We start from the raw sequence: 23499 nt of genomic DNA on the forward strand, positions 1-23499 counted from the left end.
ATTAACTCATGACGTCATCATAATGGCCTTCAAACTCAAAATTTCAATTTGCATATTATGACGTCAGCATATTTTTGGAAAATTGATTGTATCTCTGTAAATATGGATCAATTTTCTTTTTAATTTTGATATGTTCTAGCTGAGACAATTTTCTACAAATGTAGTATTCACAATTTTTATTTTTGACAAAAGTATCATGGTGTATTTTTGCGATTAAAGGAGGCATGTCAATTTTTCGCATTTTGCGTGTATTCTCTATGGGACATGACTTTTTCTCAAAACTGGATTCTACACTCCTGTCTTTCGCGAGCAAAATCTCCGTTGTTTTAGCTTCGTTTTCGCTGAGCTTCGGATATGTTGTAGCTGAGACAATAAGCTATCACAAGTGTGCCCCTTATTTTTTCGATTAGATGCCGGGATCATGCTGATATTTCACTTGCAAAGTAGGATTTCTGAATTCCATTTCCCGTTTACGTGTAATCGCTATGGGAGATGTTTTGGTATATCGGTAACGCACTTGACTTCCAACCTCGAGATCCCTGGTTCGAGTCCGGGTGTCTCAAACAATTTTTTGCTCCACTTTTTTTTCCTTTTGACCTTCACTGTACCATCTCCTTTGATTGTTTAAACATGTAGATTCGCAAATAATGTCATAAATAACCCTTTTTACTTTATTATTACCCTATTTTCACTTAATCCATTAATTTCTGGGTGTAATCCCTATGGGAAATGACTTTTTCTCAAATCTGGAGTCTACATTCCTGTCTTTTGCGAGCAATATCGCCGTTATTTCTGCTTGGATTTTGTTGATTTTTGAATATGTTGTAGCTGAGACTATATGCTATCTAAATCAACCCTCTTTTTTTCAATAAGATGTCATGATCGCGCTCATGATCATGATCATGATCATCATTATCATAATGATGATAATCATTTATCAATTACATTTTCATTTCTTTGAATAAGATAAAATCGTCAAAAGGTGTTCTTCATGATGTATTTTAGAGTCAAATGTGTAACTGGTTACTGCACAGGGTCAAAGGTCATATATTGTTTCAATCTATCTTTCCTAGATCCATGATGATCAAGGAGACACAATCTAATCTTGACATTTGAATAGATCATAATGGGAGAAGCATATAAATGGGAGAAGCATTTTACAAAATAATATATCGTGTAATGCATTATTCGTTATGTAAACCATTATCATACGTATCACCTAATTCGTCTAAGTGACGAATTAAAGTCTAGTTTTTTTTTATTATTATTCTTCCTCGAAATTGTTCGCAGGATATCTCAAGACTCAATAAAGCCATTGTTATAAATCTTTCACTGATGATAGATCTTAGTCTAACTTAGAACTGCGTGACTTTTCAAAGACTCAAAGTCATCGTGACGTCATCCAGGCGCCATTTTGTAAAAATCAACTTATGATCATATCTTCATAACGGAAAGTAATTTTACATTCATATTTATCAAGATTAAGATCAATATCCGTAGGGTCAATATGAGGTCAATAAATGCGCGCAAAAATGCGCGTACGCGTAGGCGCGCGCGTTAATGCGCGCGTAAAATTTTAAATTGCTCAAAATCGTCTTAAATTTTTTTTGCATACGTTTCAGGCCATTATAAGCATTTCATAAAAAATCACGCAAAACACGCACTTTTGCACGTTTTCGTTCGTCACGGCCGAACGAAAAATAATTTCTCCGCAAAAGCTTTTGACCGAATATTCCGAATATTTTTCCGGAAAATTTGATACCATGTTTAGCTCTTTATCACTATTAAAAACGGAATGAGCGTCCGTTCAAGATAACCGTCCGTACGCGCGATTTTTGTAATACATTGCATATATGGGCAAAAACATGCCTATAAAAAGTCCATTGGGATGAATAGGGATTGCCAATTTTTTTTTTTCATATTTAGATAGAGTATGAGTCGGAGGTATGATTTCATATCTCATTTGGCCATTAAGTACATGTTAACGGCATCATAATGGCCTTGGAAGTCAAAAATACAAAATTGCATATTATGACGTCATTGTATTTGTGGAAAATGTAGTGTATTTCTCTCAATATTCATCGATTCTCTTTGAAATGTCGATATGTTGTAGATAAGGCAATTCTCTACAAGGTCAATTTTCACTAAGTTTCATTTTAATGAGGTCATCATAGTACAAAATTCAATTAAAGGCCACATGTCAAAATTTTCGTCATTTGCGTGTTATGTCTATGGAAGGTGAATTTCGTTCACATCGTGAATCTACATGGCATTCATCTATGAGCACTATCTATCTTATGTGTGCTCTGTTTTCTCCCAAATTGGGGTATGTTATAGCTGAGACCATGGGCTATAAAAACGGTGCTTTTAGTTTTTCGGTCAGATGATGGTATCATGTCACAATTTTCAATTGAAAGTCGAATTTGCAAATTCCGTAGAACTTTGCAGTAATTATGATGTCACGTATGTCCTATTTGTGAAATTTTAACGTTAGCAGTGTTCTAGTATTGAGTTTAATTGATGATGGTTTGATTGAGAATAAAAATAAAAGAACAACAATGCATTGCGGCATAAACGGATGAATTAGGAAATGTTTTACAAATTTAAAATACAATATATTCAAACATTCATATCAAATAACATCGAAATTAAAGAATTGAACCTGAATGAGTAAATTGTTAAAAACAATATTCAACTTCGAAATTTGTATTTCATTTTTGATCTTCCGAAATCATTTGATATAAAAAGGAGATACACAAAGTGAAGAAGAACATGATGATGATGTAAAGCAAAGAAAGAAAAGAAAAGTTGATGGTAAGATGGTAAGAGGATAGACAGAGGGTATAGTAACACTATCCTAAGGTATCGATATCAATATTCAAGCATTACACATTATACAAATTACAAATGATAGAGGCGAAGTTATTATGCGAATACTTATATGACAAATTGTACACATTTATATTTTCCTCTAGGTAATAGCTACTACAAGAAAAAGGTTATGTTTTATCCAAACTGTAAAAAAAGGGGAATTATTAGAAGAAGTAAAAGTAGAAGAAGAAAGAGGGAAAAGAGAATTGAGAAAAAAGGAGATGGGTGAGATGCCTTGCTGCCTTCCTCTTTATCTCTTGTTCTGTCTCGATCTGCCTCTCTATTTCTGTATAGTCTCCCCCTTTCTCTCTGCATCATCCTAGTGTCTCATTTATTAGTGTATTACATGTATACAAATCAAATCAAAGGAAATTTGAGGCAATTTCAATCGTTTAGCCATTCACTGCCATGCATACTAACAATCATTTCTAGAATTAACATCTTATAGATGTTGGTTTATGGATGGGTAAAATATAAATATCTTACTCATATTTTATATTGAATCAGGACTAAATAAATCACTGTGTTCATGTTTAATTGATAAAAAAAGGGCTTACAAACTTTATTTGCATGTTATCTCAAGACTTGACAGATGGCACACGGAAACATTCACATCCTTAGTGCGTTAAAACGTTATTCAAACGGTAGATCTTTCTTTCCAATACGGAACGGTCAATAAGCAGCATGAAACTTAGTTAAGATATAGTCCTTATTAGTCATAATCAGCTCTATTGACGTCATTGTTGCGTATTTAGTGCGTCGAAATATCACTTCAATGATTGGTATAAGTATATCTCTGCAATGTTTAGTAATAGCAGGGCACTCTCCCTGGTAATAGTTAACGATCCTCAATCGAAAACATGAAGGGGGCGCTGTGCCACTTTCAATCATGGTCATCATTTTAATATCGTCATCATCGTATTCATGAACATAATCGTTTTTTGATTATCGGCAACACTTTCATGACCAGTATTCAAAAGAGCTTATTTATGCTAGAAATATGGAAGGCATTGTTCTCAATTGCATCTCTCTCTCTCCTCTCTCTTGCTGTGTTTCCCTTCTCCCCTCATGTTCTGCCCCTCTCCTTTATTTGGTCTGTCTCTGCATCTCTCTCTCACTCTCTATCTCTCTTTCCCTCTCTACACTTTTATCCTCTCCCCCTCTCTCTCTCTCTCTTTCTCTTGCCTTGCCTTCTTCTTATTATATTGCTCTGTCTCCCTCTGTTCTACACAGTTGAAACTTGACTCATGGATATACCATAATGGAAGTAGTATTTAATAACGAAAGATGAAATCGTGAAAATGCGTTCTTCATTATGTTACACACGTATCACCTAATTCGTCAAAGTGACGAATTAAAGTCTAGTTATTTATTATTATTCTTCCTCGAGGTGTCGTGGTCGAGTGGATATGTCACCGGACTGTGGATCACAAGGTCCGCGGTTCAAGTCCCGCCGCGGCACTAATGTCCTTTGGCAAGACATTGATCTACATTTGCCACTCTCCACCCAGGTGTTAAAATGGGTACCCGGTAGGATGCGAAAGCTAATGTGGTTTGATTAGCAAGTGGCGCTTGTAAAATGGCGACTGGCTGGAATGCTCCCCAGGGAGTGGAGAATGTGCACACCTTGTATGCGGGTAAGCCTGAATCCGATGACCGGGGTAATAATATGTTCCGCGCCTAGAAACGTAGTATTAGGCGCATTATAAATGTGAGCTATTATTATTATTATTATTTTGTTCGCAGGATATCTCAAGACTGAATAAAGCCATTGTCATGAAACTTTCAATGATGATAGATCTTAGTCTAACTTAGAACTGCGTGACTTTTCAAAGACTCAAAATTATCGTGACGTCATCTAGACGCCATTTTGTTAAAATCAACTTATGATCATATCTTCATAACGGAAAGCCATTTCTCATTCATATTCGTCATGATCAAGGTCAATATCCGTCCGGTCAATTTGAGGTCAATATATGCGCGTAAAAATGCGCGTACGCGTAGGTGCGCGCGTTTACGCGCGCTCAAAAATTTAAAATGATCCAAATCATCCCAAATTTTTTTTGCATACGTTTCAGGCCATATAGAGCATTTGACAAAAAATCGCGCTCACGCGCATGCGCGCGCGTTTTTTGCGCGTACTAGCATTTTGCAACATAGAATAGCCGTATTTTCTCCGTCATCGTATTTTGTACATTTTTCCAAGCATTTTGATAATTTGTTCACCTTTTAATAACGCAATGAGCGTCCGTCAAAGTTGACAGCACGCGCGGATTTGCGTGATCTTTATCCACAATACATGGGCAAAAAAATGCCTATACAAAATTCATTGTAACTCTTCAGAATAGATAGAAACTCCCAATATTCTTTCATATGTGGATAGATTATGAAATGAAATATGATTTCATGTCTCATTTGACTCTCAATTAACTCATAATGTCATCATAATGGCCTCCGAACTCGAAATTTAAATTTGCATATTATGACGGATGCATATTTTTGGAAAATTGATTGTATCTCTGTAAATATTGATTTTTTTTCTTCCAAATTTTGATATGTTCTAGCTGAGACAATTTTCTACAAATGCAGTGTACATAATTGTCCTGTTTGACAAAGGTATCATGGCGTATTTTTGCGATTAAAGGAGGCATGTCAATTTTTCACATTTTGCGTGTATTGTCTAAGGGACATGACTATTTCTCAAAACTGCATTCTACATTTCCGTCTTTCGCGAGCAACATCTCCGTTTTTTTGACTTTGTTTTCCGTGAGCTTCGGATATGTTGTAGCTGAGACAATGAGCTATCTCCAATGTGTACTTCATTTTTCGATCATATGCCGGGATCATGCTCATATTTTACTTGCAAAGTGGGATTTTAGAATTCCATTTTCGTTTTACGTGTAATCGCTATGGGAAATGTTTTGGTATATCGGTAACGCACTTGACTTCCGACCTTGAGATCCCGGGTTCGAGTCCGGGTGTCTCCAACAATTTTTTCTCCACTTTTTTTTTCCTTTTGACCTTTCACTTTACCATCTCCTTTGATTATTTAAACACGTAGAATCGCAAATAATGTAATAAACAACCCTATTTACTTTAGTGTTTCCCTATTTTCACTTAATCCATTACTTTTTGCGTGTAATCCCTGTGGGAGATAATTTTTTCTCAAATCTGGATTCTACATTCCTGTCTTTTGCGAGCAATATCGCCGTTATTTCTGCTTGGATTTTGTTGATTTTTGAGTGTGCTATAGCTAAGACTATGTGCTATCTAAATCATCCCTCATTTTTTCAATAAGATGTCAGGATCCCGCTCATGATCATGATCTTCATCATGATTACCATGATCATCATTATCATAATGATGATAATCATTTATCAATTACATTTTCATTTCTTTGAATAAGATAAAATCGTCAAAATGTGTTCTTCATGATATAAATTAGAATCAAAGGTGTAACTGGTTACTGCGCAGGGTCAATGGTCATATTTTTTCAATCTATCTTCCCTAGATCCATAATGATCAAGGGGACACAATTTAAACTTGACATATGGATAGATCTTAATGGATGAAGCATTTCATAAAATAATATGATATCGTGTAATGCATTCTTTATTATGTAAACCATTAGCATACGTATCACCTAATTCGTCAAAGTGACGAATTAAAGTCTAGTTTTTATATTGTTTTTCATAATGATGATCGAACTTCACAGGTTTTTGTAACCTTCAGGGAAAGCCCCGCATATAACCTTTGTAAACATAGTTAAAATTTACTGTTACTTTGTACACTGTTGCTCATAACGGTGGAATATTTTTTTTATCCCAAGTTATGGAATTATTTTAAAAATAATTTAAAAATACTAGATCTAGATAATAGTATACAGTCTCAGATTTTATTGAATAATAATTTGCCAATATGTGTTTTGCGTGACTGCTAAAGCATGTATATTATGCTACTATGTTTATCAACTAGGGGACCTATGCCCTTAAGTCATAAATGACAGTAATGAGGATTAATGCCTCACAAAAGGGCTCTGATATAGCACATCGACACGGTGTTGATCCTGGGGCCTCACAGTTACGAGGCCATTGCTTTGTCACTGAACCATGACTGTACGCAGCGGGGGCTAGGGTAGGGGGCAGTTTCCATAAATTAAAAAAAACCCAGAAAATGCAATAAATATTCAATAATTTATTGCATTCTACCCCGGTCCCCAACATAAAAAAATCCTCTGGACGGCCATGCATTATGGCTCAAGGCATGGGCACACAGAAGATTTTTTTATGTTGGGGACCGGGGTAGAATGCAATAAATTATTGACAATTTATTGCATTTTCTGTTTTTTTTTAATTTATGGAAACTGCCCCCTACCATAGCCCCCGCTGCGTACAGTCATGGTTCAGTGACAAAGCAATGGCCTCGTAACTGTGAGGCCCCAGGATCAACACCGTGTCGATGTGCTATATTAGTGCCCTCTTGTGAGGCATTAATCCTCATTACTGTCATTTATGACTTAAGGGCATAGGTCCCCTAGTTAATAAACATAGTAGCATAATATACATGCTTCAGCAGTCACGCAAAACACATATTGGCAAATTATTATTCAATAAAATCTGAGACTGTATACTATTATCTAGATCTAGTATTTTTAAATTATTTTTGAAATAATTCCATAAATTGGGATAAAAAAAATATTCCACCGTTATGAGCAACAGTGTATATTCTGATTTTTATATTGCGAAATAAAATTGAATAACTCGTCACAAGGTCCCTGAAAAGTAAACCGGTCTATTGACTTCCGCACATACACCCACATTCTCTTCTAAGGAACAATATGATAGAACACAGGATTGTCTTGGAACGACTTCTATATTTACGGATTAAAGGACCAGGAGTTCAGATTCCCACCTTATGGGCCCCCGGCCCCCGCCCTGTGGTATAGCGCCACCTTGTGTTTGAAGTTCGAAGTTTATTTATTCCACATTTTACATAAAAACAGTTTAATTTTGTTTTTATTGAAAAAAAAATATATATATACCGTGTGAGTCAAAACAAAGTTTACACCTAGAAAATTACTAATTATTTATAAAATCATCTATGTAGAGTCAATTAGTATACATCTTATGAAAGAGTGTTTTATCCCAAATCATTTGGTACCATTTTTGTGTGGTATGTGTTGACGCTTGGATGAACAGGAGTCATTGTTTGCGAGAGTGCAAAAATCGACTTGCGCCAAAGTGATGCCTACAGTATGTATTATGTAAGGATTAACGGAGTGAGAGAATGAATTGTGTGTATCAAATGAAATGCATTGTTTTGCAGAAGCAAAGTCGCACACACACACGCACAATTGTTCGTTGATATTTGGTATGTGTGGCATAATTAATTTTGTTAGAGATGTTATTTGGATCTGCAAAGACCGAATTAATACCCAAATCCCATTGTTTAATTCAAATATCACTTAAGCAACTTTGGCGCAAGTTGATTTTGCACTTTCGCAAACAATGCCTCCTGTTCATCCAAGCGTGAACATATACCACACAAAAATGATAACAAATGATTTGGGATAAAAACACTGTTTCATAAGATGTATAATAATTTACTGATCATTGATGATTTAAAAAAATATTAGCAATTTTCTAGGTGTAAACTTTTTTTTGACTCACACTGTACAGGCGTATAAGAATAGATTTCATACAAGAAAACAAAAACAAATTAAAGATTTCAAATCAAGTAAAATGTAAGGAAAATTAGTACGAAATTTCGAAATATGTAGATAACAGGCAAGGTAAAAACAATGTAAAATGTGGGGAGCCTAAATAAAAAGCACAGCTTGTATGTCAATAGGCTCCCGCACTGAGTAACACAGTAGGTCTGAATTTAAAAGGTATTATTTGGAGGCGAAAACGGAGTAGTATAGTATGAGATTCTAAAGACGTAAAAGGAGAGTGAATTTGAGAAGAAAAGAAAAATAGAATAAAGAGTAAACAAAATAATATAACAATGATAAGTATAGGAGCAGGTGAAGAAGGGAAGAAAGAAGAAGAAGAGGACTGACGAAAAAGAATTGGAAGAAGAAGAGGCAGAAGAAGAAGAGAAAGCAAGTTGATGAAATCAATGGCATTGTAAAATAACAAATACAAAGTCTGTATAACCAGGGAGGTGAAAGAAAGGAGTGGTAACTCTTGTAATTTATTCAAACACATTCGTGAGTTCTAAAGCGTAACAATGAGATGTGTAACATTCCACTTGGCTTTGAAGTCCCATGCTCCGAACCGCGCTTCCACTGCGGGAAATTTCGGAGGCCATGCACCAGTTGCACATTTATTACAACATATCAAATTACCGGCAAAATTTCAATGTAAATTATAAATTTTATATGGGGAATGTAATGGGAATAGTGCATCAAACAATTTTTCCAATTTAGTATTCCGCTCGTCCTATAATTTGTGTGCCAGAGTTGGTAAAAGAAAAATTAGACCCTGACAAAAACTCAATATTTTAGGATAATGCGCTAATTTATGCATGTTTTAATGCCCCGTTATTTAACCCATGGTATACAATCTTCGATATCTATAAGTTGGCTAATGCGTGTTTTCGCGTGTTTTCGCGTGTTTTCTGTATTTTTGCAGTTGGAAAAAAGGATGAAATTACACAAGTTCGTTTGTTCTGCTCATGTCACATTTAACAATGATGAGAAATCATTAAAAGGGAGAGCGAACAGTTGCTGTGATACCATTTCTGATGTAGGAATTCAAAATCCTGAAATTTCATTCACTCTTTTATCTCACCACCTGGTCAACAGTTGCAGATTAGCGCATAACTTTTCGGCGGCGTGGAGCATGGGGTTGTCTTGATTCCAGTCCTTCTCTATCATGTCCCTGGTATTACCACCTGTACGATCCAGCGCGACATAAACATTACTTTTATACATACTTACTCGAAAGGAAACACCTAAGCTTTCGTTTAAATGAATTAATGGAGGGGCTTTCAACTAGTTCGTTATTCAGGCTGTTCCAGAATTAGGGTCCAGTAAAAATAATAGTATTGTTAGCAAAAACGGTGCGAGTTCGAGTCTAGTAGGGTAAGAATGTATAGTATTATTGCGTTGAAAAAAAAAGAGACGAAAGCATCTGGTAAATCATCTTTCGATAGTTCATATATAAATATTCCAATATTACATAAGTGCAAGTCTGATATTTTAAGAATATTAAAATTATAGAAAAGCATATTTGTATGGGCAATAAAACCAACATTATTTATTATTCTAATAGCCCGTTTTTGTCCAGCATTAACTTTGTCCATTAAGGTTATAGAGGTATTCCCCCATGCGAGTATACAATAATTGAGATAAGATAAGGCAAGATCAAGGTAGAATAGAGTAGAAGCATGACATGAGGAGGTACAAAAGGACAAAATGAGGTACAAAACGTATTCATTACATCGGAGTTCCGTGACAACAGCTTATTACATAAACAATTGATGAGAACTTTCCATGTTAGTTTACTGTCTCTATAGAGACCTAAGAATTTGGTGGATTCAACCTGGTTGATAGTTACGTTATTGATTTTGATAAGACCTGGTAAGGATGATACAGAATTACTGAATAGCATGAAATATGTTTTATTTATATTAAGCGACAATTTATTTGCTTGGATCCACTTAAAAACAATTTAATTTGGTGTTTAAAGTGTTTAGAAGTGTTTGGGGTTTTTGTGAGAGCAAAATAAATTGGAGTCATCCGCGAAATGAATAAATGCTAAGATTTCAGAAGAGGTTTTGAGATCAGTGATGTATAAAATAAAAAGGAGCGGACGTAATAAAGAACCTTTCAAATTGGTTGAAGAGTTGATTCCGAACCATCTAAGTATTATGCAAACTGTTTTCTACCACTGAGGTAGCTCCTGAACCACTCCAAGGCCCTCCCTCGAACACCATAGTGGGATAATTTATGGAGTAAAATATCGTGATTAATCGTATCGAAGGCCTTGGAGAAGTCCAGGAGAATACCCGCAGTATGGAACACATTGACGATAGCATTTGCAATCTTATTGATAAATAATAGAAGTGCGTGCGCGGTCGAGTGCTTCTTGCGAAAACCAAATTGGGAGCCATAGAGAACATGGTTACAATTTGAAAAAGCAATAAGGCGAGAAAAAAAATCTAGGATTTATGAGAAAATGGTTAGAAGTGAAACGGGGCGGTAATTTCCTACGTCCTGTCGATCACCTTTCTTAAAAATAGGTACAACCTTTGCGATCTTCATTTTATTAGGGACAGTGCTAATTGTTAGTGATAGATTGGAAATATGTGTTAGAGGAGAATCTATTACATGGATTTTTTAAAAAGTAAAACATTAGTGATACCATCATACCCTGAACTATTTTCAGCTTGAAATTGTTTACAATATCTATTACTTCAGTTTCGTGAGTAGGTAAAAAGAAAAGACTATTTGGAATGTTGCCTCTTAGAAAAGAATTGAATGGTAATTGGAATCGGGAATGTTGCAGGCAAGATTGAGGCCTATGTTCACGAAAAATGAATTGAACGCATTTGCCACGCTAGTATTATTTTTTAGATGTTCACCTTCATACAGAAACGACACCTCCCCCTTCCGCCACTCCGGGTCGGAGGGACTACATGCATGTTCCCCAAATCTCCAGTAAAGGGGTACTTTTCGCACAACAAAATCAAGCCCGAGGATTGTAAAAAAAAAGGGGTGTATTTGACTTTTCACCTGGAGACTTCTTTTAAAAAGGGTGTTTTTCTCTCTCTCTCTTTGGACTCCTGAAACTGAACCTGGGTCTCCAAGGCAGGAAAAGCCCGCGTAAGGGGGGGGGGGGGAGGATTCAGAAATGTTGACAGTCCTGAGATATGGGGTGCTTTTAAAAGGAGGGAACAAGCATTTCAGGTACGCTTATAACAGTAAGTGGGGTGGATGGGGCCATCGTAGGGCCACAGTCTTAAACAATTTAGAACCTTCGAGATTTCCGCCACGAGCGATAGAAATTGTAATTATCTCGTTGAATTATACACAGCCCCTTTAATTTAATTTCTTTAGAAATCGTCTTTCTTTCTCTTTCATAGAACTTTTTAAAAGTTTCTTTAAAATTATCTACTTTCGTCTAAAGTCTCCGTCTCATCGGCGGTGTATTATTTTTAGTTATGTTTAGTAGTAGTAGGAGTAGTCGCTCTTTACAGAGCGAATTTTATTTCATTTTCCACGTAATATAAACAATGACAAGATAATCCCAATTAGTCTTGCATTCCCGGCCCACTCCCCCCACTCCGGGGTCGGAGGGACCGCATTCATGTTCCCAAAATCTTCGGTAAAGGGGTGCTTATACAGTAGGCTTGCGGTTGCAACATGTGAGAGAGGGAGGATTGAGGAGTCCTGAAAAGGACTCCTCAATCTTTCTTAAGGGTGTGTAGTCCTAAAAAAGACTGTTGGTTATCTTTCTTAGCTTATAGTTCTAAGGAGAACTATAGCGCCGGTACTTGGAGAGGATGGGTGGCTGTAAGGGCTCGACGTTTCGAACAGGTTGACTATCCGTCGTCCGGAATGAGGAATAGCCATGCTCTCCAACCGGCGCTATAGGGAACATGCATACGCGTACCCTAAATAACACTGAGTGGGGGCCGGGCTTGTAATGCAAAATTATTTAGTTACAGGAAATGACAAAGGAACCGACTTGAAAGCAATGCTTGTAATGCTACGGTCACAAAGGTTCGTACGAAAGATAATTTCGTACGAATTATCTCCCTGTTTTCCATTGTCTTTCCCAAATTTCCATTGTTTGAAAATCGGTCGTACGGCGTTCGTAGCAGTTCGTTATGGCATTTGTGACCGAGGCTTTAGGTATAGGTTAAGTTTCATGTTAAATTTCATGTTCGGTTAGGTTTCATGGTCCTCCTTTTTACCCCCCTCTCTTTCTCTCATTTTCATTTATCCTATCTTCTTTTCTTTCTCGCCCCCTTTTTTAAAAACGTTTTCCGTATTTTATAAGGCCGCCACAAAACTGGGGAAGGACCACAGCCGATTCACTTTTCCCCAATCCGCCAACATTGATTTATGCATATATTTATACAAATTGCGATGGGTTGAGGTTTCCATCCATCGAACACATTGTTGACCTGTTACTCAGGGTAGAGAAACTAAAATAATGTTTGCCTTTCTTCTTCTCTTTTACCTTTATTTCTCTTTCTTTACTCCTTTTTTTTCCGTCGCTCTCCCATTTTTTAGGCTGCCAAACGCTGTAGACTGACTGATGACGTTCTTTATACTTCTAATTTAATTGTACACACAATGAAGAGACGATGATATCAAAGTATTCTTACCTGCTGCACTGATCCTTTTAAATCCTGCTGACCAAGGTTGATAATCAAGGGAAGCATCCCCCAAAATAGATGAAAAAGAAAGAAGTGTTAGTGTGGTCAAGGAATATGAATGTATATTTCCACATTAGATCTCTTATCTCCGTTTTTACTTACTATCTCCCTCCCCCCAAAACAACAATTGTCTTGAAGGTCAAAGCAAGTTTGTTTGTTTGTTTGTTTTATTTATTCACCATGTAAAATAACTGTTTACAGATAATAAAATTTGGTTACAATATATAATAATAATACATAGTAGGGACAATGCATAAACAAAAAATGTTTGAAGCGCAACGTCCCTAAGATAATAGCTGGTAATTATTAGGTTTACATAAAACATGGCTTAAGATAAGACATTCTGTAATTACAAAATAAAAAAAATACAAAATCATGCCCCTTAATGTACCTCTTCTTGACAAAAAAAAATAGCACTAGCATAATGTACCTCAAAAGTTAACAAGCATATTTGGAGAGAAATAATTCCTTTAGTTTTTTCTTAAAAATCAAAAGATTATTGCAAGTTCGTATTTCCTGTGGCAAAGCGTTCCAAATGTCAGGACGTACATATCGAATTGATCTGTGGGCTAAAGCACTCCTTGGTGTAAACAAATGGAAATCAGAAGAATGTCTGGTTTGGTAGTTATGAATGTTTCTATTTAGAGTAAAATCGTTACAAAATGATAAAGGCAGTTCTTTTTTATTAAGTCTGTACATGAACACTGCAATCTGCATAATTTGAATATCAGTAACTTTCAAAGTTCTCAATCTGAAAAATAATGGGTACGTGTGATCAAAGAACCCAGAGCCACAACATAGTCTCATTGCTCTCTTTTGCAACCTTAAGATATCATCAGTATTTACTTTATTAATGGCCCATACAATGTTACTGTAGAAAATACGTGAATGAATGAAAGAATTGTATATAATGAGCAAAATACTAAGTGGAACAAAAGGCTTTAACTTGTACATAACACAAGTAAATAATGAAGTATTGTTAAGTTAATAAAGTTCAACTATTCCTTATTGAGACCTAATATGTAGAATGTCATTATTATCAAAAATTTATTTTTTAAATGTCTTTATGTTATGCACTGCATATTGCTCCGGTTGTCTCATTTTCGCCCGCACAAACGTAGCTAGTTCGCGTGTATAGCAGACGACAATCGGCGGATCAGACGACACTTGATAGTAAATTAGTATGTGAGATTGCTTTGCTAAATACAAAATACAAGAATCTTTCCATATCTTTAAACTATCATTGATATCTGATAATTAAACAATTAGTAAAATAAACTTACCAAACTACGTAATACAATGAAATACTTTACTGAAGGTAGGGGAGTTTGATGTGGTGCACAATTGCACCCCTCTGTTGATAATGGAATAGTCCATGGTGCTCATGAATATTCATGTTTTTGCTTACCTCGGCAAAATGCTTGCCTATACTAAATGGAAAAATTACGGTGGGGGTTAGATGAAATGGACATAATGAACAAATCAGAACGGATCTATGATAATTCATGCTTCTTATCCTTCGTGTGCTTGACTTATAACCTTACAATCGCGTGGTAAATTGAGTCCAAAGTTCGACCTGTTGTACATGTGTTATATAGGCAATGGCGAGCTTGCGACCTATTTTGATCAAATTACGGTGGGTTAACTTTCAAAAGTCAATGGGACATGAGGGTTCCAATGAAAGAGCTAGTGATAACGTATGTCGGGGTGGCTGTGCTTTTCGTTTACACACAAAAAAAGAAGAAATTTTAACGATTTTTGTTGTAAAAGTCCATAGGCTAACGTACATGGTAGGCTGCTAGACTCTGCCGATAAGGGAGTTCTCAAATGAGACTAAACGGAGCTATATGTATAAGAATAGTAAATAAATAAACTTGAACTTCTTTTTTCTCTTCTTTTTTTATAAGTTGTTATGGACTGTGAAACCACCTCACACCCTCAGTTGAATGCTTACGCTACAAAAATGGTGGGTTCACCCTGTTCAGCATTTTGCTCAGTTCCTTTTGAGTATAACGTATGAAGATATTTAGGAGACAGACCTTGCTCTATTGAAAATTTATTTAAAAAAACACACCAAGATTTAAAAATGGATAGTTTCGTTAACTATTCTACAACTAATGTCCAACCATTCGTTGTATGTGGAAACTATTCTGTTGAAATTCCTCAACAACTCTTCTTGCTATTCTGGAGCGGGACCGAATGTCTGAAAATACCTGTCAGCCGCTTCCGTAATCTATTCGCAACTAAAGTGAGATATGCCTCAGTTACAACATGAGACCGATCCTAGACTGAACCAACACAGAACCAACATTACATGACTCCCAATGACCAAGGACCGGTTGTTTTGGAGTTGGTTCGAACTCTCATAGGCGGTGTGACCGAGATGTAAGAGTACGGTCAGATTTCTTCGTAAAACATCCATCCATTTGCGCTATGTAGGGCCCTGTTTCTGAAATGCTGTGCCCTTTTTACAAATGTTTACTATTTCAACTAACTTGTCATTAGAGGGCGCTATACAAGTTCTCATATTCGAAATTGAGTTGGTCGATAACTGTATTTGATTTGCGGTTGTGAAACGGGGACCAATCTCATTATCTCTATGGAAAAAGGATGCTCTCAAAACCGCAATATATGCCAACCCGTAGTAAATCGAATCGCAACGTGTGTTCATTAGACTTACAACAGGACGTAAATGTGATAAAATCAAATGCACGATATGTAACCATACTTGCATAAGCCAATATTCTGAACAACATGTATAGCACCCAGTCTCAATATACTATTTTAAATATAAATCATTTTAATGCCTTATTTGCAAGGATATTGTATTAATCAAAAAGTTATCTGCATACAATTGTTACATAGGTCAGACACGGCTTCCTTACTGAATTCATATTTGGACATTGCATTTTATTACTGATTTTATAAACATAAACATTGTAAACGCTTATTTTACTGTCAACCACGTTTCCTCCTTCTTTCTTCTTTCTTTTTTCTTTTCTTTTTCTCCTTCAATTTTTCTTTTCCTTCTTTTGTCTTGTTTTCATATGAAATTCACTATTGTATGTCTTACTTATGTATTTGCCTATTTAACATGGTACTATTTGCATGCATCTTATATGATGCAGTTTTATTTGTAAAAGGCATCACCTTTTAGCTGTAACTTTTAATTTTTATCAATAAACCTTGTCAACTAACTTCAATAAATAAGACACGTCACAACACGACGTTAATAGTTTAGACACATCTTAATTCGAAGTGCAACACAACCTTAGGTAGACATTTTTTGTGAAGGCAGATTAAGAGTCATGCTAAAATTCGAATTAATACGTGTCTTAAATATTTTTGTTGTGTTTTTAAAGTGACTCGGTAACATTGTTGAAGGTTGATGAAAAAATGCGTAATTGTTGTATTAAATGTTACCTATTATATTCCTTCTAATGTTCTAACCCTCTAACATGCAACAAATCCTGAAAAATTCTCAAACCTCTGTGCGACACTCTTTAACAGTAAATTCTCCCTACGATTTTTGAATTTTCCCAACCGTTTTTTTATGAAAATAAGACATCAGACAGGTTTTTTTAAAATCTTTCAACAGTTTAATGTCTGGAATGGAATTTAGAGCCCATTCATTGCTTTGTGACAATTTACATTAACCTAAATAATAATTAAATTGTAATGATATATTTTGGAGAATTAAGGAATCGATCAGATCAGTTTTCCCAATTTTAATCATTAAAAATGGTCTGTTTTCACTCAAACTTTCAGATTATCTTTAATTGTGCATCTAGCATTGAAGTCACTGCCTAAGCACCATTTTCTCTCATCGGAAGAGCCTTTGCCCTTTTCTGGTCTTAGACACGAAGCCTTGCCAATAACAATTGCCAAAATATTTTTAAAGGTATCTAAACGAAAACGAAAAAAATAGGGCACATAAGGTTTGTTCAAGCATTCCCCAAAATAAGGAGATGGTAAATAATTACTTACCTGTAATGATTAACATTAAGACCAAGGCAATCGTCTTGTAATCTCCCATTCTTGCTAATTGTTTGAAATCCTGGAAAAGAATAGATACACCTCAAATATGTCAATAAGCGCTATATAAAAACTAAGTATTATTATTATATAGGATTTCCCGGCCAAATTCGCGAGTTTGTCATTCAAATTAATTTGTCTTGCGTTCAAATTCGACGGTTTTAGTGCAGTCATGTATATCTCGGGTTTATATTCCTTTTCTAGTTCAGTTTTCAAATCTACGGAATTTTCGTTAGAATCTACGTATGTTTCATTCAAATTAATGAACAATGTGCTTCTTTCGCTATTTGGTCATTCGATTTGGCGCAACACGATTTTCTAACAACGCGACGGTGTACTTTTAGCATTCTAATTCATTTGTAGCATTCATATTAGCACTTTGTGCACTTAAATTGATGGTCAATATACATTTCTCGTTTATTACACACTTTTTATAGCTCATTCTTTTTCTTTCAAGATTGTTTTTTCATGTGTATTTCATCGTATTTAATTTTCTTGTATTTCTACCCTTATACTTATTAGATTTATCTGATGTTCATCAGCATTTAAGTTTGGTTGTTAAGAAGAAAAAAACGACTTGAATCTACGGACCTGATGGTCTCAATATATTTGTAAATGTTCATGTAAGGAAGTTGTTTGTCTTATGTTTCATCATAAATTTATCCTAATTTCATCATAATTTCATTATAGAAGAAGGGTACAATAGTGTGACTGGAGTAGGGACTAGAGTCAACAATTTGAACATGATTCGTTATTTAGCCAAGTCTTTAGCCATCGATCTGCTGGCGGGCAAGTAAACTATGAAACTCTTTAAGAAAAACAGAGGGGTGTGATGGGTATAAGAGACGATGTGAATTGCTTTTGTAAAATTCCTAGTCTGTCGTAAAAATGGGCGATTGAGGGTACCCCTACCTTTCCTGGGTATATGAACATGTCCGTGCGGAAATGCCTAGTGATTTCGCCCCTTCTTTACTTTATGTCTGACAACACCCATCTGCATTGTCCTGAAAATGAATAAATGGAATAACAGCTTAGACCCCAATGGCAAATCATGCATTTTAATTGCATTATTTAAAAACTGTAAAAGTTTGTTGCAATTCTTCCCCCTAACATTCCTAACTTGAATAAAATATTACGAATACGAATGACAGGTGTTAATTTGAATGATAAAAATCACGCTGCGACAAGTGAATATTAATTTGAATGCTGGTTGAGCAGTTTCTAAATTCAATGACAGATCTATGAAACCCTTCGACCAGAATCCTAAATTAAATACAAAAACTGGAAAATTGAATGATAATTGGCATGGCTAAGCCGATCTGCGCTTACTTAAATGCAAAGTAAATGAATTCGAGTGACAAACAGGCGAATTTGGCCGGGAAATCCTATATAAACATCTCCATCTCTCGTTCGTTTTGTTCTTGTCTATAATTCTGTGCTCCAATGTTTATATTTTACAAAATTACTTAGAAAATGATCATCCAACATTTCTTTAGTTAAAAAGACACTGTAGCGTCATAAACATGGTATATTGAAATCGAATCATGTATTCACAAACAAGATCTCCTTTCCCTCTGAGATTATGTAACAGAGTTCCCCTGCTTGTTCATGGAACAGCCCAGGGTCCAGTGGGGTGTTTGCCTAGGGCTAATTTGCATAAACTTGGCTTGTAGAGCATCTCATGGGATGCATGAAACATCCTACAGTGCAGACCGAATTACACAGGAAAGGAGTTAGCAACTCAATTTAGAATTGTGTGGAAGTTTGGAGGATCTTTCATTGTAATCATCTATTAGAACCGGGATATTTAACAGTTGGTAAGTCAATATATTGCTTGTTCATATATTATTGTATACTGAATCTAGGTTACATACATTGTGAGAAACAGGAGACAAACCTGTAAGAAGAAAGTAACTTGTGTGTCAATCCTTTGTTCTTGGTTCATTATGTTGTTTATGATACAATGCTAGAAAGAAGAAATTTTGTACAACGCTCTCTATTGTCGATACGGTAAATAAATAATGTAAATATTCCAGTCAGTTATTGGGTTTTCTTCTCCGCACAGACAGTAACAAGACAAAATTCATTACAGTTGCCTCCAGCATGGGGAGAAACTTGCTCACGTATTTTTTTCAATTCAGTGTTTAAGAAATCGAGCTCCAAGTAAAAACATTCTTATGTAATCTTAGCAGCTTTATATCTACAGTATAAGAAATGTTACAATTTCGGGATACATCGGGGAATTTGTTTCTTTTTTAGAACTTTTGAGATTTAATTTAATCATCCTGTAGAGTTCAGATGAGTGATAATAACAAAAGATGATTGCCAACATACGTTCACTTATGAATATAGGTTCTGAATCGGGATTGTGTGATGGAGAAAGAAATAGGCTTCACGATTGAATAAAGAAAGTATGGATATATCGAACACTGTATTGATTTTAAGTACTTTTATAAAACCTGAAGAGACACAAAGCCTGTATTCACTGATCACAATTAGCCTAACTTTGTCAAAATCAAGTGTTATTTTTTGTTATAAGTTTGCAAGTAACTTCAAAGAGAACAGTCCAACCGTTGCTATAGTCATTACAAGGCAACTGCTTGTACGTGTAAATGAGAAACCAATACAACTGGAAATGATAACTGTAATAATACTGAATTGCACTTACCTCTATTTGACTCTGGTATGTATGTTATCCTAATAGAATCTGTCCTTAGAAGTTCCTAACAGGTTGAAATATGTGATTATGAGCAAAGATATGATTCTGCACAATTTATATATCATTTCTATCTAAGCCACGCCCCCTGTTTTCTCATTGCCATGAATATAACGTGGGCAACCAATGGATAGCCAATCAGAGGCGCGCTTTCATGCCTAAAGCGAATGAAATATTGGACAATCATTGGCCAGTAATATTGTCCAATGGGTTTACAGTGCGTTAAAGCAGTGTTTTATTCCCTCTGGTTTATGATACTCGTGTGTGTAGGTATGTGTGTGTGTGTGTAGGTGCGATGGGGTGACCTTATTGATTCATTCATTCGTATAAAATGCATGGAGATAAATATAGGGATATGGGATGTCTGTGCCAAATACACAAACATGACCGCGACCCATTGAAAAGGGATCATAACAGGGACACGTATACATGTATATTATACACTGTCGTCAGAGGTTCTGGTTAAACTATGGGCAAGAGGTGTCTCCACTATTTGCTGAGAAAATAGGAGTATTGGAGTCACTAGTTAAACCAGTACCTCAAATAGAAGGCATGGCATATATGTTTTATATCCTGCAACATTTTTTTAAACATTTTTTTTAAAGAATTTATTTACTGAATTGTGTTGAGAAAGCTATCCGTTGTCTGTTTGAGCTATGGCAGCCAGCCTATTACTATAATGCAGTGTACTTGTTTGTATATATTGATATTGGTCAAAAATGCATTTTTTTTTTCAAACTCCCCCAAAATACCCACAAATACTAATTCTACTACCATACATAATAATGATGATAATAGCACCTTTTCAGAGCAACCTAAAAATAGTTGAAAGTTCTGGTACAGAGCACGAAAAAGGGATAGTTTCACTATGAATTTGAGAGCGTGAGAAAATTTACTATTTGGCGTGGTATAGTAAATTCCGGAATCCACGTTTTCCACCTATCACCGATATTTCTGGGATCTAAATTTCTTCAAAGTTTGGAGTGCAACAAGCGCGCAAGCAAAATCTCCAGTTTGGAGTTTCTTCAGCCGGTATGGTGCACATAGCCATCGGAAGAGTTCCGGCGCCGCGTGCGCGTAGGATAGCTCATTGAGAAAAACAGCTGAAAAAACATAGTTCGACAAATTGGCTGCAGACTATCCCCGTATTCACCTGTTAAATGTTGAAGCATTGTTGAAACTTAATGAAGGAAGTGACAGCAAACACACGAAGAAACAGATCAGGTACGGACCTTCTTTCAGGATTTTTGTAAGGAAATAAAAGCCGATTTTGATGATGATCTTGTGGATAACGAAGCCAGTTAGACCTCCTTCTCTCGCAGAGCTACGCTGGAGCTCGGAATCGAAACGGTGAATACTTACAGCAAGAAAACAATACAGGCCTTGTAATAGTTTTTTAAATAGTGAGATGCTCATGAGGGATATAAAACAGATAAACAATGCATTTCTTGGCTCTAGCAACTATGAGCTGTCAGAAGCATAATTATTAACTTTTCCTCGAGGTAATTTTGATATAAATTTACCCTCGGGAAAGTAACTATTTATGCCTCTTCATTAGCTATTATTTTTTGCTAGACTCTCGAATGGTATTGTTTATTTTTATAATTATGTATCACCTAAGATCCAGAACGTGAACAATAATATCACCAAACATCTTACAAGTACAGGAAATTCTTATTTAGAGCTCTGGTGGGCCAATCCGAGCAAAGAGTCCACTGCATCTCAGAATGATTATGAATACAAAACAGGCAATACAAAGGCACAAATTAATACCAACACGCAACAATACATATACAATCATATACTTAAGTATAAAATTATTTAACAAAAACACAACAAACAATGATTCTCTGTACAAGACGAAAGTATTTCAAATAATTTCAACCTTAAGCCCTTCTTTTCAAGTAATTATTTTATTTGACGTTGAATACGGGTACAAACAAATGCGCATAATAATACCCCCGTGACTTAGCTCGGGGGTTGAACACGCGAGCCGTGCTCAACCCGGCAATTTTATGTCATATAAACGGGAGCTTAGTGATCCGCGAGCCGTGTAAAACCCGCCATTTTGGATCCGCCAGAATGGCGGTTTAAACCGCGAGCTCAGTGTGCTCAACACAGTAATTTATGTCATCTAACGAGATCACTGATGTATAGGTTGCTGACCTACGCACATTTGAGTGGCAAATTCACCAGATTGTGACGTCATTGTGACCCTCGGGCCATGTTAAACTGGCTTTTTTTTGTCCGTATAAACGCGGTCACGGTTGCCCTCTTCTTATTCAACACTGCTTGATGGATGATTCAACCCCCGAGCCGCCGGGTCACTATGTAAACACGGTAAAAAGGTGAGGGTGCGCGTGTTTGCGTGTGTATGTGTGTGTGTAATGAAAACAATTATTCTAATATATATGATATACATATCATGAAGAGATGTCCATTGTTCCAGCCCAATGGAAGCGATCATTGAATGGTAATCTCAGGATAGTCACATGTTCAGTATCATGATAAAGTCATGACATACCGAGCTTTCATTTATTTCGTCTCTTTTCCTCTGTTTCGACCTATTTCATCGATTTTAGTTTTGACATTATCCGCAGCTGAAATATCTATTCTACTGCTACGACTAATGATTATTAATCTGTTACGCCTTTTCTTATTTTCATAATTACATTTGATACAATGATTTACCATACAACATGTAAATCTCCGTAAATTCCGTGTCAAGCAATTTTTTTAATTGGTGTGGGTCCGCCACTGATGCATTATGTTTATATTTCGCAGCATAATGTGAATGAAACCGTGGGGTATTGAAAAACAAAAGAAAACTTTAAATGGGTTGTAAAGTAATAGCTAGACCACCTTTTTCCATAAATGTCAATATCTTATTATACCTTTTCAATAGTAAATTTGTATGTCTAACCCATCACATGGGACAGATTGCATTGCAATCAACCTCATCATTGCAATCAACCTAGACGCTCAAATACTAATCTTTAGATGCTTACATTTGTTTTTGTGATGTGCAATTTACAAATATGTGGTATTTATAAATTCGGTGTTTTCTTGATGACTGTGTCGCCGATTATCAAACATGGTACCGGCAATGTTGGTCACATCCACGAACATATTTAAGACAAAACGAGCAGGTTATGAAAGCTAAGAGTACTAGATGAAATATTTATATCATTTTATATGACTCATATTTTGCTTTTTAATATTTTGTGTCGTTCGTTACACTTCTTTTTGTGGTTCACAGAAGCTGATGTCAACTTCTTTAGGGTTCAATTTCGATGGAAACAGCCATTTCTTTTTGGTAGAGTAATATCTTCATATCCCTGTATCCTTCAGAGTTTTGCTATTCTTGACATGCTTGATGAGCTCTTGATATTTCCTGTACGACTATAATTGAACATGAGTCCCTCGATTCTTTAAGACGGTCATCATGTCACTGATCGCTCGTCTACAATGCATCTTCAAGGTGG

At 35.8% G+C, this 23499-nt stretch overlaps 1 long non-coding RNA gene across 1 annotated transcript; it reads right to left on the bottom strand.

Moving 5' to 3' along the window:
- Positions 1–13212: 13212 nt before the first annotated feature.
- LOC105439025 lies at positions 13213–20035 on the bottom strand. The gene is made up of 3 exons (XR_004066717.1): positions 19967–20035; positions 17251–17320; positions 13213–13236 (listed from the first exon to the last, which is right to left on the bottom strand). It is a non-coding gene; the product is annotated as an uncharacterized LOC105439025 (long non-coding RNA).
- Between the last annotated feature and the right edge of the window lie 3464 nt (positions 20036–23499).

Source organism: Strongylocentrotus purpuratus, unplaced genomic scaffold (genome assembly GCF_000002235.5).
Source record: "Strongylocentrotus purpuratus isolate Spur 01 unplaced genomic scaffold, Spur_5.0 spur5_scaffold_5, whole genome shotgun sequence".
Lineage (NCBI taxonomy): Eukaryota > Metazoa > Echinodermata > Echinoidea > Camarodonta > Strongylocentrotidae > Strongylocentrotus > Strongylocentrotus purpuratus.